Source organism: Trachurus trachurus (genome assembly GCF_905171665.1).
Source record: "Trachurus trachurus genome assembly, chromosome: 14".
In the NCBI taxonomy this organism is placed as follows: Eukaryota; Metazoa; Chordata; class Actinopteri; order Carangiformes; family Carangidae; genus Trachurus; species Trachurus trachurus.
In genome coordinates this window covers 31,029,359-31,035,403 of record NC_139903.1, presented here as the reverse complement: position 1 = coordinate 31,035,403, position 6,045 = coordinate 31,029,359, and positions in this window count along the sequence as shown.

The following is a 6,045-nucleotide window of genomic DNA, read 5'->3' as shown; positions in this document are numbered from 1 at the left end:
TACAATATATTCATTATACTTTTGTGAAACACTTAATTAAAAATGTACTAGAGTTTAATTAATACTTTCATGTTACTGTTCTGGTTTGTATTATTTTAGCTTGGCTTGGTTGTCAAGAATACAGGTATACATGGTGACCAGCATCCCAGGCTGGTGACCAGCAACACCAGCATTAGTTGCGTTTTGATGCTGGGATGCTGGCAGCATCAAACAATGCTGGTGTTGCTGGTCCAGCATAAATAACCAGCATGGGATGCTGGTGACCAGCATGGTGACCAGCATAAATAACCATCATGGGATGCTGGTGACCAGCATGGTGACCAGCATAAATAACCATCATGGGATGCTGGTGACCAGCATGGTGACCAGCATAAATAACCATCATGGGATGCTGGTGACCAGCATGGTGACCAGCATAAATAACCATCATGGGATGCTGGTGACCAGCATGGTTACCAGCATAAATAACCATCATGGGATGCTGGTGACCAGCATGGTTACCAGCATAAATAACCATCATGGGATGCTGGTGACCAGCATGGTGACCAGCATAAATAACCAGCATGGGATACTGGTGACCAGCATGTTATTTATGCTGGTCACCATGCTGGTCACCAGCATCCCAGCATCAAAACACAACTAATGCTGGTGTTGCTGGTGATCAGCATAACCCATGCTGGTTTTGCTGGTCACCAGCTATGCTGGTCTATGCTGGTTTTTCTAGCAGGGGCTGTTTTTCGTGTCATCTAAGAAACAGAGAGACCACTTAAATCTCGGTTCTCAGAAAATTTGGTGGGAAACACTGGACATGAAAAATAAATTATGTTTTTAAACTTTGTTTTTAATGAGTAAATAATAATTGGCCAAACAACAGTTTAATAACACAGACATGTCATTTCCACTCCAACCTGTCTTTTCCACCACCATGGAGGCGGTAGTGGAAATGACGGTTGTGGAAATGACATTTTCTCACTTTCCCTCCAAAATCTCATGCCTGCTTAGCTTACTAGTGTTAGTTGTAAAATTAGCATTAAATGATCACAAATTACAACTAAGAAACTTTTAAAAATCCAGTTCCCCCCCCCCCTCATGAAATATGAGCAGTTCGGAAATGACATACAAAAAGTGTTCACTAAGTTTAAGCCATATTTACCTTGATATTTCTTGTTTTTATTACCCCCTGTGGGGAGCACCCTTTCGTGAATCCATGAAGTTCCCTTTGGAGTGTCTGTTGCTATGGTTACTGAGTAAACAAATCTAGAGCAATAGACCATTTCTAAGGGTGTATTCACACCTGCAGTGTTAGTGCGCACTAAATCTGGTGCGCACTAAATTTGGTCCAGTTTGGGTCAGTGTGAAAGCACATCGCACTCCAATGCGCACCAAAACTAGTGCGGCCTGAGGAGGTGGTCTCGGTTCGGCTCCAGCCGAACTCTGGTGCGCACTAGTTTAGGTATGAAAGCAACCGCACTCTGGTGCGAGCCAACTGCCAGGCGAACTCAACAAGTTTGAGCTAAAAGGGCTCCCGTAGTCACTGACAACGGGTTAACGCAGCGGGGAGACCACCCGGTGCTCCGGTGCTGCGGAGCTCTGTCCCCACAAACGAAGCAGCAGCAGCGGGGCAGCCGGTCGGTGCGTGTCCGCTGAGTCCGCTCAGACACCGGACAGGTCGGCGGGTCCGTCCCTCGGGTCCGCGGAGCAGAGGACGGGACCGAGCTGGGTGAACGCAACCGGAAACCAGCCGGAAGTACCAAACAGAGTTACACATGCAAACAATATAGAAATAAATGACCAGAGCTACTAACAACCGGCCCTACTGGAGTCTCCATCATGAAAGTTTTATCAATCAGCGCAGATTCCAACCGGTAGTCATGGAGACATGACGCTCTCCAAGTTTGGTCCCGAGTGATAAAAAGCAGGTGTGAACGCAACCGCACTAACTGAAAAATGAAACATTGTATCATTTTAACATTTTGTGCGCACCAGGGTGCGCACTAAACAGGTGTGAATACACCCTAAGTTTGTAAACTTAGAAATCTTTTTGATAAATTTCAATCTGGCTTCCGCTCCTGTCACTCCACTGAAACAGCATTGACCAGAGTCGTTAACGATCTGCTAATCACAGCAGACACTGGGTCAGCATATATACTTCTCATGCTTGATTTAAGCGCAGCATTTGACACCATAGACCACACCATCCTTCTTCATCGATTGGAACACTGCGCTGGTGTCCAGGGGACGGCGCTTTCATGGTTCCGCTCCTACCTGTCTGACAGAACCCAGTGTGTCAACTATAATAATTCTCACTCCAAATGCTCTAGTGTAAGGTCTGGTGTACCCCAGGGTTCTGTCCTCGGCCCTCTTTTGTTCTGTATTTACCTGCTTCCTTTAGGTAGGATCATTTCTGAATGTGGCATTAAATATCAATGTTACGCGGATGATATTCAGCTGTACATGCCTTTACGGCCCAATGACACCTCCCAGTCCCGTAATTTTGAGGCTTGTATCGGCAAAATTAAAACATGGATGAGTCAAAACCTACTCATGTTAAACACTGCCAAGACCGATTTAGTTGTTTTCAAATCATGTAATAATAAGCAGATGTCTCCATCCTTCTGTTGTACTGTTGATGGTTGCACGATTACGGAAAGTCCACATGTAAAAAATCTAGGAGTCACGTTGGACCCCTCCCTATCATTTCAGCCTCATATCAGGGAAATCACTAAATCAGCTTTCTTTCACCTTCGTAACATCGCCAAAATCCGCCCAGTTCTGTCCCATCACAACGCTGAAATTGTCCTTCATGCTCTAGTATCCTCCAGATTAGATTACTGTAACGTTCTCCTCTCCGGTCTTCCCGCCTCTACAACTCATAGCCTTCAACTTGTACAGAACTCAGCCGCTAGAATACTGACCAAAACCCATAGACACAGTCATATAACTCCTGTCCTGAAATCTCTCCACTGGTTACCGGTCCAGGCCAGAGCTGATTTCAAGGTCCTTCTCCTTACATGTAAGGCATTAAATGGCCTGGCTCCATCATACCTGTCTGAATTACTCATCCCCTATATTCCACCCCGCCCTCTCCGCTCTGTAAACTCTCATCTTCTGGTTGTTCCCACAGTCAATAAAAAATCATTTGGTTATAGGGCCTTCTCCTACCGTGCACCCTGCTTATGGAATAGTCTCCCACTACATGTCAAACAATCCACTTCCACCGTAACTTTTAAAACACTTCTTAAGAAGCACCTTCTTACACAATGTTTTGGCAAAATTTGAGTGTCCTATTTATCTCCCTGTACGTTCTTTGCTTGTCCTCCACAGTAGGCTATGTTCGCCTATTTGGCCTGTATTTTTTCCTGATCATTTATTGTAAACTGTTGTGTAAAGTGACTTGCTATTTCTATTATTGTAATTAATTTTGTAAAGTGTACCGAGACCATGTTGCACCATGGTGATTTTACACTTTAAATAAACTAAACTAACTAAACAATGATGACGTATGTTGTGGGCGGGGCTTCACTGGTGGCAGAACGTGACAGCTGATCTGGTGTCAACAGTGGAAAGCCGGCATCAAGAGCGATCAAATCAGAGGAAGATGGATCATACAGAGGCCTTCTCTGATTATTTTAATGTTTTGTCAACAGAAAACAGGTTGTCATACCTGCGTAGGCTAAGTTAACAATTAGCAACGGAGTGTGTTGTGTGTTACGGACCGACGTACTGCCTAGCCAGCGACAGGGACACAAAACGCTGCTGTAGGGAGATCATCAACAAGTCCACCAACTACGGTAGGCTATATACTGACAGCAAACTGTAGCCTACTTGTATGGCTGCATATTACAGTTTATTTAACGGATCCATGTCTATTATATCTGTAGGCTATAACAGTCAGACTGTTGTTAGGCTATATATCACAGACCGTTGCTAGGGACACCGCTCATGACCCGATGTGTGTAAAAATGAATGAATGAATGTCAAAATAAATGAATAAGAGGGTGAACGTGTACACGTGTTAACGTTCACACTGAATGAAACAGTAAATGTTTAATAAAAATCCCTAAACGATGCACGCAATAACATATATTTTATACACTGACCCGAATATAAGAGTATTTTTTCTGTCGAAAAAAGTTGGAAAGGACGGGTCGTCTTATATTCGGGGTCTAGATATTGTAGCCTACATGTGCAAATCAGCGGGTGACACCAAACAACGTCTGCCCAAGCAAGTCAGAGCTTTTATTTCTCTCACACTCACACACCAGTGACCTGGAGATGCAGCCGCATCTGAGGGGACGCGCGTGTGTTGCCGCTTCTCCACTACACAGTTACAGCTCGGCTCTACTCGACTCGGTTTAGGTCCTAGTTTAAATCACAGCTGAGTTCTTTATAGTTCCTCCTCAGCAGTCGTTGTATCACCCCAATTTCCACCGGGTCCGTCAGCGCGGCGGTCACCGTTGATCACTCCTCTAATCAGCATTTCACCGGTCTCGCCGCGGCACGACTCTCTTTTTTCTCTCCTTTCGTCAGCTCCAAACTCACTGTTCTGCACCGCGATTACGAAAATTAAATAAAATTCACCCTCTAATGTGGGCTCATCATCACAGATTAGGGTCGTGCTGCAGCCAAGCAGCTGTGCTGCTTTTTAAAGTTGAGCTGTATGTCAGGATGGTCAGGTTGTTGCTTACTTCCGGTACTTTTCTGCCACCAGTAAGTCTGGCAACGTCACTGTGACGCCAACGCCGAAGTGGTCTATAAGCCTGGGACTGTATTTTGTACAGGGTTGTGGAAATGACGGTAAACCCAAGGGACAAGTATTCTACATGTGAAAAATATGACATATTGAAAATAAATATTTTAAAAAACAATATATTTAATTGAAATGGATAGTAATGAATACTTTATGCTTGAATTTGACATTATTTTATCATTTACTGTAAAGTTAAACAAGGTCATAGACCAAAAGTCTGACCTAGGGACAGAGGCGAAATCGCTAAAAACACACATGCTTCCAATTTTATAGAAAACATCATAATTGAACCATGATTAATTTTTTCCAAGTTCCCCTTAATGAGTAGTAAGTGTGAGAAAAAAAAAAAAAGTAGAAATGTTTTTGACTTTAAAAATATCTGCCAAGGACAAGAAAGGTACCATAGTTAGAGAATCGCCCAGCTATTAGCATATTTTTCAGTGGAATAAAGGAGTCAAGTTTGCCTTTTTTCCCTAAAAGGTTTATTTTAGGGATGCACATGGTTAACCGTTTAACCATTAACCTATAACAAGAACTTGACCGAATAATACTATCTTTATTATTTTAAAAAATTGTCGTCAACTCATGGGGGCGTGTCAACACGTGCAGACTTCCACTGCCTTCAGTCATATTTAGTAGCTAAAAGTTACACAGGAGGACTGACACTGTGCACCATGTAGGAAGATCAGACAATAAATGTAGCCTACACGGACATAGATGTGCATAACCTGTAATAACGGCGCTGCAATAAAAATAAAAAAAAAGACGTCGCAGCTCCACAGAGGAGCTGTCAGAGGAGCTCTGCTGTTCCTCTCTCTTCAGTCTGGTGTTTGGCTGCACTTTCAATAAGAAAAGTTCCATATGAGCGCGATCAGTAGAGACAGAGCACAATGGATGTGGCATTGATCAGATATCGCAGCGCACATGTGTATTTAACATGGATCAATTATAATACATGTATTTAACGGCAAAAAAATAATAAAAATGGAGCGATATTTTTTTTTGCCGTTAAATACATGGATGTATTATAATTGATCCATGTGCGATCCACACGTGCGCCGCGAGCGTTGTAATCGGTCACAAATCATTGCTATACGGCATGTTGTGAGCTTTAAGATCTGTACGACACCGGCTCACAACCCAAGCGTCACAGCCGGGTCGGGAGGAACAGTAACAACAACGAAGTAGTTGGATTTTTTTCACTCGCCAGAGTGGCCAGTCAGCCGGCTTCTTTTACTCGCCAAAGCATCAAAGTTAGTCGCCACTGGCGACTGGCGAGCGCTAATTTTGAACCC